This window comes from Python bivittatus, unplaced genomic scaffold, assembly GCF_059951505.1.
Source record: "Python bivittatus isolate LINGU-HERP-01145 unplaced genomic scaffold, Pbiv_v1 ctg000330_np1212, whole genome shotgun sequence".
In the NCBI taxonomy this organism is placed as follows: Eukaryota; Metazoa; Chordata; class Lepidosauria; order Squamata; family Pythonidae; genus Python; species Python bivittatus.
In genome coordinates, this window is record NW_028277058.1 from 12,599,729 (window position 1) to 12,609,142 (window position 9,414).

Sequence of the window (9,414 nt, forward strand, 5' to 3'; positions counted from 1 at the left end):
GTGGTGCTTAAAAGTTTGTGAACCCTTTTGAATTTTCAATATTTCTGCATAATTAGGACCTAAAAGTTGGGCTCTAGGGATCAGCTGGGACTGTTGCTATTGTACCAGCCTCCCTGCTGCATAGCAACCTCCCTGCCTGAGCTCCTTGATTCCATCTCCAGGTTGGTGGTGGAGTTCCACAGATTTATGGTCTTGGAGGATTTTAATCTGCCTTCCTTGGGAGTGGGATCTGTGGTGGTTCAGGAGTTCATGGCCACCATGACAGCCATGGGCCTATCCCAGGGCCCAACATGGGACAGTGGTCACACCAGATCTGGTGTTCCTGTGGGAGCAGTGACTATGTAATCTGCAATTGGGGGAGTTGTTAGTGTCCCCCTTGTCATGGTCAGATCATGCCCTGATCACCATGGGATTCTCTGGCACCGCTATCCACTTCAAGGAAGCTGAACCCATTAAATTGGTCCACCCCCAGTGACTAATGGACCTGGACAGGTTCCACAGGGAGCTGGGGGCTGTTCCTGCTGGTCTGCTGCACGGCCTATCTGAAGCCTTGATTGCTGCCTGGAATAAAAGGGTGGCTGAGGCTTTGGATCGGATCGTGCCTATGTGACCTCTCCCCTCCCATGGATCCTGTCACTCCCCATGGTTTACGGAGGAGCTGAGGAAGATGAAATGAGAGAAGAGACATCTAGAGCATCACTGGCACTCATCAAAGGATGAACTTGACTGAATATGGGTTAGACCCACTATTAATGCCTACCAAGTGGCAGCAAGGGTGGAGAAGTGACAGCACTCCTCCACCCTTATTGCATCCACAGATTGCTGCCCCGCAGCCCTGTTTCAGGTGATATGGATACTCTTGGGTTAAGGGGACCCAGACAACCTTCTGCAGGGTCGTGTGAAGGAATTTGCTCAGCATCTGTCGGATAAAATCGCTTGGATTCATTCGCAGTTGGATGCTGGCTTTGCTGCAGGTCTGTGGGAGATGCCTAGGGTGGAGTCTTGCCCAGTTATCTGGGAACGGTTTAAACCTGTTGGGCCTGATGAAGTAGACAGGGTCCTTAGGACTCTGAGCTTAGCCAACTGCTCTTTAGATCCATGCCCCTCCTGGCTTGTGAAAGCAGCCTGGACGGTGTCGTGTGGATGGGTTCTGGCGATGGTGAATTCTTCTTTGAGTAGGGGGTTGTTCCTGCACCTCTAAAGGAGGCTTTGGTTCACCCCCTCCTAAAGAAGCCATCATTGAACCCCATGATACTGGACTATTTTCATCCAGTATCCAACTTCCCCTTTTTGGGGAATGTGATTGAGAAGGTGGTTACACAGCAGCTTCAGAGGACCTTGGATGAAGTGGATTATCTAGATCCTTTTCAGTCCGGGTTCAGGCCTGGGTATGGTACAGAAACAGCATTGGTCGTGCTTTTGGATCCTCTCTGGCATAGGTGGGATGGTGGTTGTGCATCCATCCTTGCCTTACTTGACCCCTTAGCAGTTTTTGATACCATTGACCATGGTAGCCTTCTGGACCACCTCAGAGAATTGGGGGTACGTGACACAGTATTGTGCTGGTTCGCCTCCTTTCTCCAGGGTCGGTTCCAGTCAGTGGTGATTGAGGAGGATATATCCCGCCCCTGCCCCTGCCCGGGGTGCCGCAGGGGTTGGTGCTCTCACCTCTCCTATTTAACATCTACATGAGACCGCTGGGTGAGCTCATCCATTGCCATGAGATGAGGTATCATCAGTATGCTGATGATTCTCAATTGTACATCTCTGCCCCTGGCAACTTAAGTGATGCTGTGGGCCTCCTATCTTGGTGTCTGGAGGCTGTGAAAATCTGGATGGGGAACAACAGGCTTCAACTGAACCCTGGCAAGACTGAGTGGCTTTGGGTTTCGAGCCCGTCTGGTTCTAGGATTTTACCATCTTTGGTACTGGATGGGGTTGCATTGCCCCAAACAGACCCTGTGCACAATCTGGGGGTCCTCCTGGACTCACGATTCCTGCTCAAAGAGCAGGTGGCAATCGTGGCTAGGAGGGCCTTTGCACAACTTTGCACCAGTTGTGCCCATTCCTAGATCAGAGGGACCTACTCACGGTCACTTATGCCCTGGTCACCTCCCAGTTAGATTACTGCAATGCGCTGTACATGGAGCTGCCCTTGAAGAGCATCCAGAAACTTCAGCTGGTGCAAAATGCAGCAGTGCGAGCAGTTATGTGTGTTTCTAGGAGAAAACACACGTTACACCTCTGCTTCGTTAGCTGCATTGGTTACCAGTTTATTTCCAAGTCCTATTCAAGGTGCTGGTGTTGATTTTTAAAGCCCTTCATGGCATGGGGCTGGGCTATCTGAGGGGCCATCTCTCCCTGATTTCATATGCCCATCCTACCAGATCCAGCAGAGAGGGCATGTTACTGGTTCCATTGCCTAGGGAGATAATTTGGCAGGCCCCAGGTGGTGGGCCTTTTTTGCTGTGGCGCCTGCACTATGGAATCTTCTCCTTCTGAGGTAAGACTGGCCTCATCATTGCTGACCTTCTGGAGGTCCCTTAAGACTTGGTTATGCCAGCAGGCCTGGGGACTCCAGGGGATGGGGGAATTAGTGAGGTGGCTCCCTTATTTTTAACTTCCTTTTATTCTCTGATTCATTTTGTTTTATATATATTTTAATGTATTTTACTGTTTTTAGCTTTGTTGTAGCAGAGTTGCCTGTGGTGAGGTGAGTGGCTATATAGATTGATTTAATAAATAAATAAATAAAACGTGATCTGGATGCAATTCAGCATCATTCTTGCCATCCCCAGAAGTGGTTGACCAACCAAAGAGCAAGCCGTGTAATACTCCTGGAGGTCTCAAAGAACCCCAGGGTAATGTCTAAGGAACTAAAGGCCTCTCTTGCATTGGCAAATGTCAGTGTTTGTGAGACCACCATCAGAACACTTAACAACAATGGTGTGCATGGCAGGGTTTCAAGGAGAAAGCTACTACTCTCGAAAAAGAACATTGCTGCCTGTCTATAGTTTGCAAAAGACCACAGGGATGAGCCAGAAGGCTATTGGAAGAATGTTCTGTGGACGGATGAGACCATAATAGAATTTTGGGGCTTGAATTAAAAGCATTATGTCTGGCAAAAGGCAAACACTGCATTCCAGCATAAGAACCTTATCCCATCTGTGAAACATGGTGGTGGCAATATCATGATTTGGGCCTTCTTTGCTGCCTCTGGACCAGGATGGCTTGCCATCATTAAAAGAACGATGAATTTTGAACTGTACCTTCAAATTCTATGGGAAAATGTCAAGATATTGTCCATGAACTAAAGTTCAAGAACAAATGAGTCATGCAGCAAGACAATGACCCAAAACACAAGTTTTATGACCCAAAAATGGTTAAAGCAGAAAAAAGGTAATGTTTTGGAATGGCCAAATCAAAACCCTAACTTTAATCCTACAGAAATGTTGTGGAAGGACCTGAAGTGGGCAGTTCAGTTGGAGGAAGCCCACCAACATCCCTGATTGAAGCTGTTCTGTAATGAGGAATGGGATAAAATTCTTCCAAGCTAATGTGCAGGACTAATCTCCTTATCTATTGTAGGACCTTTATCGAATGGCTTAACCTGTGTATTGATAATAGATGGTTTATTATGTTCCCTCCACAGAAGTAAACAAAAGGCTGGCTACACAACAGCAAAATAAACTATGCAGCTATCCCGTAGATCTGGAAAGCATGCAGACACCACTCGGGCATCCTTAAAATACTGTTTTTTCCATTCTGCCAAGATAATGTCACGTTAAAACATGAGACCTGCTCAATAAGAGTCCTTATTCCTCTTTTGTTTCATCTGAAATATATCCTGAAAACTTACGAAATGTTGCCCAGAAACATTTTAAAAGCTATTGTATCTATCTATCTATCTATCTATCTATCTATCTATCTATCTATCTATCTATCTATCTATCTATCTATCTATCTATCTAAATGTAAAGGTATAGGTATGCATACTTTTTAAATTATCTGCTTTATCCTGAGAAGGATTTAAGATGGGCATTTTTTGTGGCATTTTTTTTTTCAGGAACCTGAACTTTGATTAAAACAAATAGCAGTTAAGTTGAACCAGATGTTGTTTGAATAATATGGCTTGTCAACAATTTATGCAGGGCAGGTAGAACGCTTGCTTGTTAACAGATTGCAACTTAACTTATTCTTAGATAAAACATGTATTTATTTATTTACTTATTTATTTATCCAAATTTAGAGGCTGTCCAGCTCCTTAATTAGTCTGGGCGGCTTACAAATAGAAAAAGAAAAACAACATATGGAGATACAAGTAAAAAAAGAATCCATAGGTATGTCAGATGACCATTTCTATCAAACTGAATTGATTGATTGATTGATTGATTAAATTTATATGCTGCCCATCTCCCCCAGAGGGTGACTCTGGGTGGCTCACAATTAAAGTAAAACTTGAAAACAGTTAAAAATATAAATATCCACATTAATTAGTTAAAAAGTCAAACTATATAAAAAGATCATATACATAAAAAGACTAAAAACATTCAAGATGATGGGGGCGGGGGGGGGGTGTAGAATCAATTACCCCACAAGCCAATTGCAGCAGGAATGACTGACACATCATGGCATGTGAATTCAGTTGATACAGATTATTAGGATTTGCTTCTGAAAGGCAAACTTTTTAAAAAAGCTGTATTGAATCACCCAAAAGGAAAAGAGATAACTCCTTGGAGCTATATTTGAAATCTTCCTTTACCCCCCAAAATAAACAGTCTATGTTTATTTCATATATAATTTTATATTGCAATCCAAGGACACAAACTGTTCCCCTCCCCCACAAATAAGCATCATTACAATAAATGGAACAAGGGTCTGCTTTTTTTTTTTTTAACTGTAACAGCCAGCTGTGGATCCTATCCCTACATTTTATAATTCACAAATTTGTTTCATGATTTGCAAGCCAATGGTAAATTAATCTGGTAGGCATTTTTAATCTATGTGATACGGACGTCATTGGTGCGGTGGGGGATATTTCTTCCATCAATTATGCTCAGTAATATTTCTTCTGAATGAGCTTGCAGAGATGGAGGCTTCATTCACTGTTTGGTGAATCTGAGTAAATTTCAGTTTGCTGTAAGACGAGGCAAATGAGTACCTCAAGGCATTAAATGTTGCATCATATAACAACAGGAAATGATGAAACCGGCATTCTGTTCTGAAAAGCAAAAGATGATATAGACCTAAAAAATGCAGGAAAAGTTCCACCTGACACCATCTAATTGTGAGATGAGCCCAAGTCTTTGAGGGCCATGTAACAATCCTCTTTTGGAAGGTTTCCTTTGTATGAAGTTCTCTTCAGTCCCAATCTGGTTTAAACCCTAAGAAAAGAGTGGCGGGACCCTGAAGCTGTCCATTCATAAGTAGGATCTAGGCAGTAAAAGACCCAGTGACTCACAGAATCCTTTCTTCCTCTAGGCTGCTATAATTCTCTTTAAATTACTTGTATTTTTCCTGTCATGTTGATTACCACTGATTTTGACTGTCACTTGAAAAGTTGAAATCATATGCAGTAATCTACTGTGTACTGAAAATCCTGAGTAACATCATGTGTGATAAGAACGTAGTACTGAAGTCACATTCAAAACATTGTCTTCAATGGTTGTTTTTCACCTTTCATTTATTACAGTCTTACCAATCCATCAAGAGGAGCTGTGTACATACATGAAACAACTGCTGCTTCTCAAATTCATTATCCTCATTGCCTTACAATTTCTCAAATGAAAAATGATGTGATTGTGTTTCATGTTCCTATTTTCTCGGTAATAGCTTTCTTGAGGGAAATTGGTAAGTTTCAAATTTCTGTGGATAATGAAAGTACCATTTCTCTACAAACACTTCAGTGAAGCTCTCTTCTTTTTTAAAAAAAAATGTGCCTATTTATTTTATTTACTTGGTTTTCAGATCACTGAAAAAAGGAAGTGCTCTGAGCTATATGCTACACAGGGTGGAATGACTTTATTCATATGCAGTGTTCTTTAGGAGTTTCATAACAAAGTTGTACACACACCAGGAACCAGATATGGTATGGAATTATTTTCCTGCAGGAAGGAGTTGGCCCTATCCATGTCAGCTCCCCTGAGAGATGCATGGCTCATATAAATCTGATCCATGTTACCATTCAAATGATTAAACTTTGGGCAGCAATTGCTTTAAAAAAAAACTAATTAAAAATCTGAATCAGTTTTATTTGCCATTCCTTAGCATGCCATTTCTCTTTTGCACCATGTGTCATGGGTTGTGCTTCAAGAACAGGCAATGTCAGGAGCAAACTGAGAAGGGTAGGTAGGCATTTACCAACCAAGGGATGAATTGGGACCTTAAAGACTCCCTCTGTGTTAAGACAACCATTTTGCCCCTCATCCCCCTAAATTTCCATAAATACCAAAATGACCTACTCTACCAACTTAGAGCAAATTCCTTAAGAATGAATGAATAATAATGAAGAGTTGTTTGATTTCATTCTTTATCATGTAAATGTTTCTCATACAGATCCTTAAATGTAAATTTTACCAATCTGATTTTATTGTATCTGGATTTATATTGCAAACTGCTGCAGGCTGGCTTGGCCAGAAGCACATGGATTAGACATGTGAGAAATAAACAACTAATATACAGTTTTTTAAAAAATGAGCTTACCTTTTTAAGTACAAATTTCAGAAATATACTTTATTTTCAGACACTTCTCTCACAAATATTTGTTTGACTTTGTTAACCCGAGAAAGATTGATGCTAGTACCTGTTTGTGATGAGGTTAATGGTTTCACAAATATCAAATAGGAATCTCTGGTGGATTTATTTTACCTCCTTACACTTCACACAGTTCAGAATTTTAGAACATTGTCAATTTTACTGAGTATCAGATTTTTTCTTTTGCAGATGTTACCCCTTTAACATGACTAGGTGGCTGTGGAGTGCCAGGGACAATGGGGAATTCTTATTCTCCCTTCCAGTGTTTGTAACTGTGTGAATAGAGAACTTCTGAGAAACTCTTTTCTAGTACAACTTTTCACAATCTTTTCAGCTGGATTTCTTGTCCCATCTTTAGACTGCACAGTGCATAAAGGACCAATATTTAGTGCCTTCCTAAAAATATTACAAGAAGAGTAAAATAAAAGTAATACTGACAATTGTGTATTTTACCATGAATCTGTGATACATTTTCTACTTCAGTGTTCGAAAGCTCCAACCAGTGTGGGAGTGCCACACTGTGACTTACAGCATCTTCATAACATCATCCAGCCATCATTGGAAGAATCAAGTCAAATCAAACTGTATTGTAGTTATCAACCAGCAAGGAAATTGACACTCAAATATCCAAAACTAAGTTGTCAATATCAGGATAATTAGGAAAAGTACATACAGAGAGAGAATTTGACTAAAAGACAATATTAACTCAAAATATGCTAAAGGGCTTGCTTAGGCTACACATATGCAACAAGAAAAAGAAATTAAAATTAATAATCCAGATAAAATCGACTTTGAAATAGCAATATAAAATGCAAATGCAATACAGGTACATATGCATATAGTTGTGTGTGTGCGGGTGTGTATACGTACACAAACATACATACATACATATACACACGTATATATTTATAAATAGTACAATGAAATCATCCTCCAGGGATTTAAGAAATATAAGCTTCTCTTACAGACCCCTGTCAGACCTAAAAATATATATATAGTCTAATAGCTAACATGGCATGTACACACCAAAACATAAAAGAAGTTAAAAAGTAGCCAACAGATAACGCTGAGCCTGAGTCATTTCTGGCTATCCATACTCAGGCAGGTTCAATTGCTCTTAGTGATCCTTTGCCTCATTTTGCATGCTGCCAGACAAAACCTGGCAACCTTGCATGTTATTTCAGGGTTGATATCGGAAAGTAGAAATTGTTTATATTGTTGATTACTGTACTCTGTTTTGCTGGTCAAAAGTGGGGTAATTAGGGCGTTTCGGGGTTCTATATAAAACTGGCAATACAGAAGAACATGTTTGATAGTCTCTACCTGTCCTGAGTCGCAAGGGTGTACTTGTAGTAGATGTGGCGTCTTTTTATATCTCCCAGCCAGAAGTGCTGAAGGGAGCACATTACGTCAGGCTAAGGTGAAGGCCCTGCTCTGATTTGGAATGTTAAGCTGTGTGAGATACATAGCTGGTGCCAGAGTGTATCTCTGGCTATCTGCCATGGGAAGCTGAGTGGTATTACCAGCATCTGTTTGATGATCTATGTCAAGCAGGCGTTGCTTAAGTATGGCTCTTGCTCGCTCATAGCATCACTGGAGTGATATAAAATGTGCCCATATTACTGTAATTTTGGGATAACTATGGTTGGATAACTCTAGAAGATGCTGATTGCTAGTATGGAAATGACTTAATACAGGAATTGCTTTGAAAGATTTTAAATTGTTCTCTGAAGTGTTTCTTTTCCTCCGAAAGCAATTCTATTCCTTCAAAAGTGCTGTATTTTAAACTCCGAAGAGCATTTCCCTAAGATGGGTTCCCAAAGGCATTTACTAGGCAGTTAAAGCAAAGTGTCCTGATTTGAATGAAGCTGTCACTTTTTTCCATGTAATAAAAAAAAAAAGATGGTTGTTGGGAATCTGTTGCAAGTTTTAATTGAAATTGCAGCTTGTGTGTGTGTGTGTGTGTGTGTATTTTAACTGCTTTCAAGGGAGAGAAGACTGTTTTGGTCTGGTCCCCGCTGAGGTGCTAAATATGGGTTGGTCCAGGGATTTGCGGAAATAACCTGAATATTTTTACATTTTAAAAGGTTCCATATCAAAAACTAGACTATTTCCTTTCCTTTTGCCATCTAATTTTCGATCTGGAGAAAATAACATATAGAGGAATATTAAATTATGTATTCTCTGACGTAAAGGCTGGAATGATACAATTCAGCCATAAATTTAGTCTTTCAATAAGAACAACGCGTTGTCTCTTTATACAAGTGCAGAAAATGTATGACCAGAGTGGCTCACAAAATTATATCCTACTAGTTGATATGTCTGTAATTTTTCAGATTTGTTTACAAATTCAGAGGGACGTCAGTACCTATTTCCAAGACTTAGGCTTTGAGTGCTGATGCTTATGTAACTTTGTGTGAGATGGGCGGCCATGTAAATTTGACAAATAAATTAACTAACTAACTAAAAGCAATGCCATGCATAAAGGGAGATTCTAGCAAGCTTGAAAGAACAAGGATGCAGAAGGAGGGAAGCTATATAGCTGGTGGTCTACTAACCAAGCATTAGGACCCTCAAAACAAGTCAGTGAAGCCCACTAAACAGTAGCCATGGAATATTATCAAACTGAAGAGAAAGAGAAGAAAATCAGGTGAAGAGAAA

At 40.6% G+C, this 9,414-nt stretch overlaps 1 long non-coding RNA gene across 1 annotated transcript in view; it reads right to left on the reverse strand.

Annotated features, from left to right (window-relative positions):
- Window positions 1–8,123, reverse strand: part of LOC148215897 (uncharacterized) — a 73,073-nt gene extending 64,950 nt beyond the window's left edge. Inside the window, exon 1 of the long non-coding RNA XR_015796339.1 lies at window positions 8,077–8,123. This is a non-coding gene — a long non-coding RNA (uncharacterized LOC148215897). The remainder of the gene's footprint in view (window positions 1–8,076) is intronic.
- Between the last annotated feature and the right edge of the window lie 1,291 nt (window positions 8,124–9,414).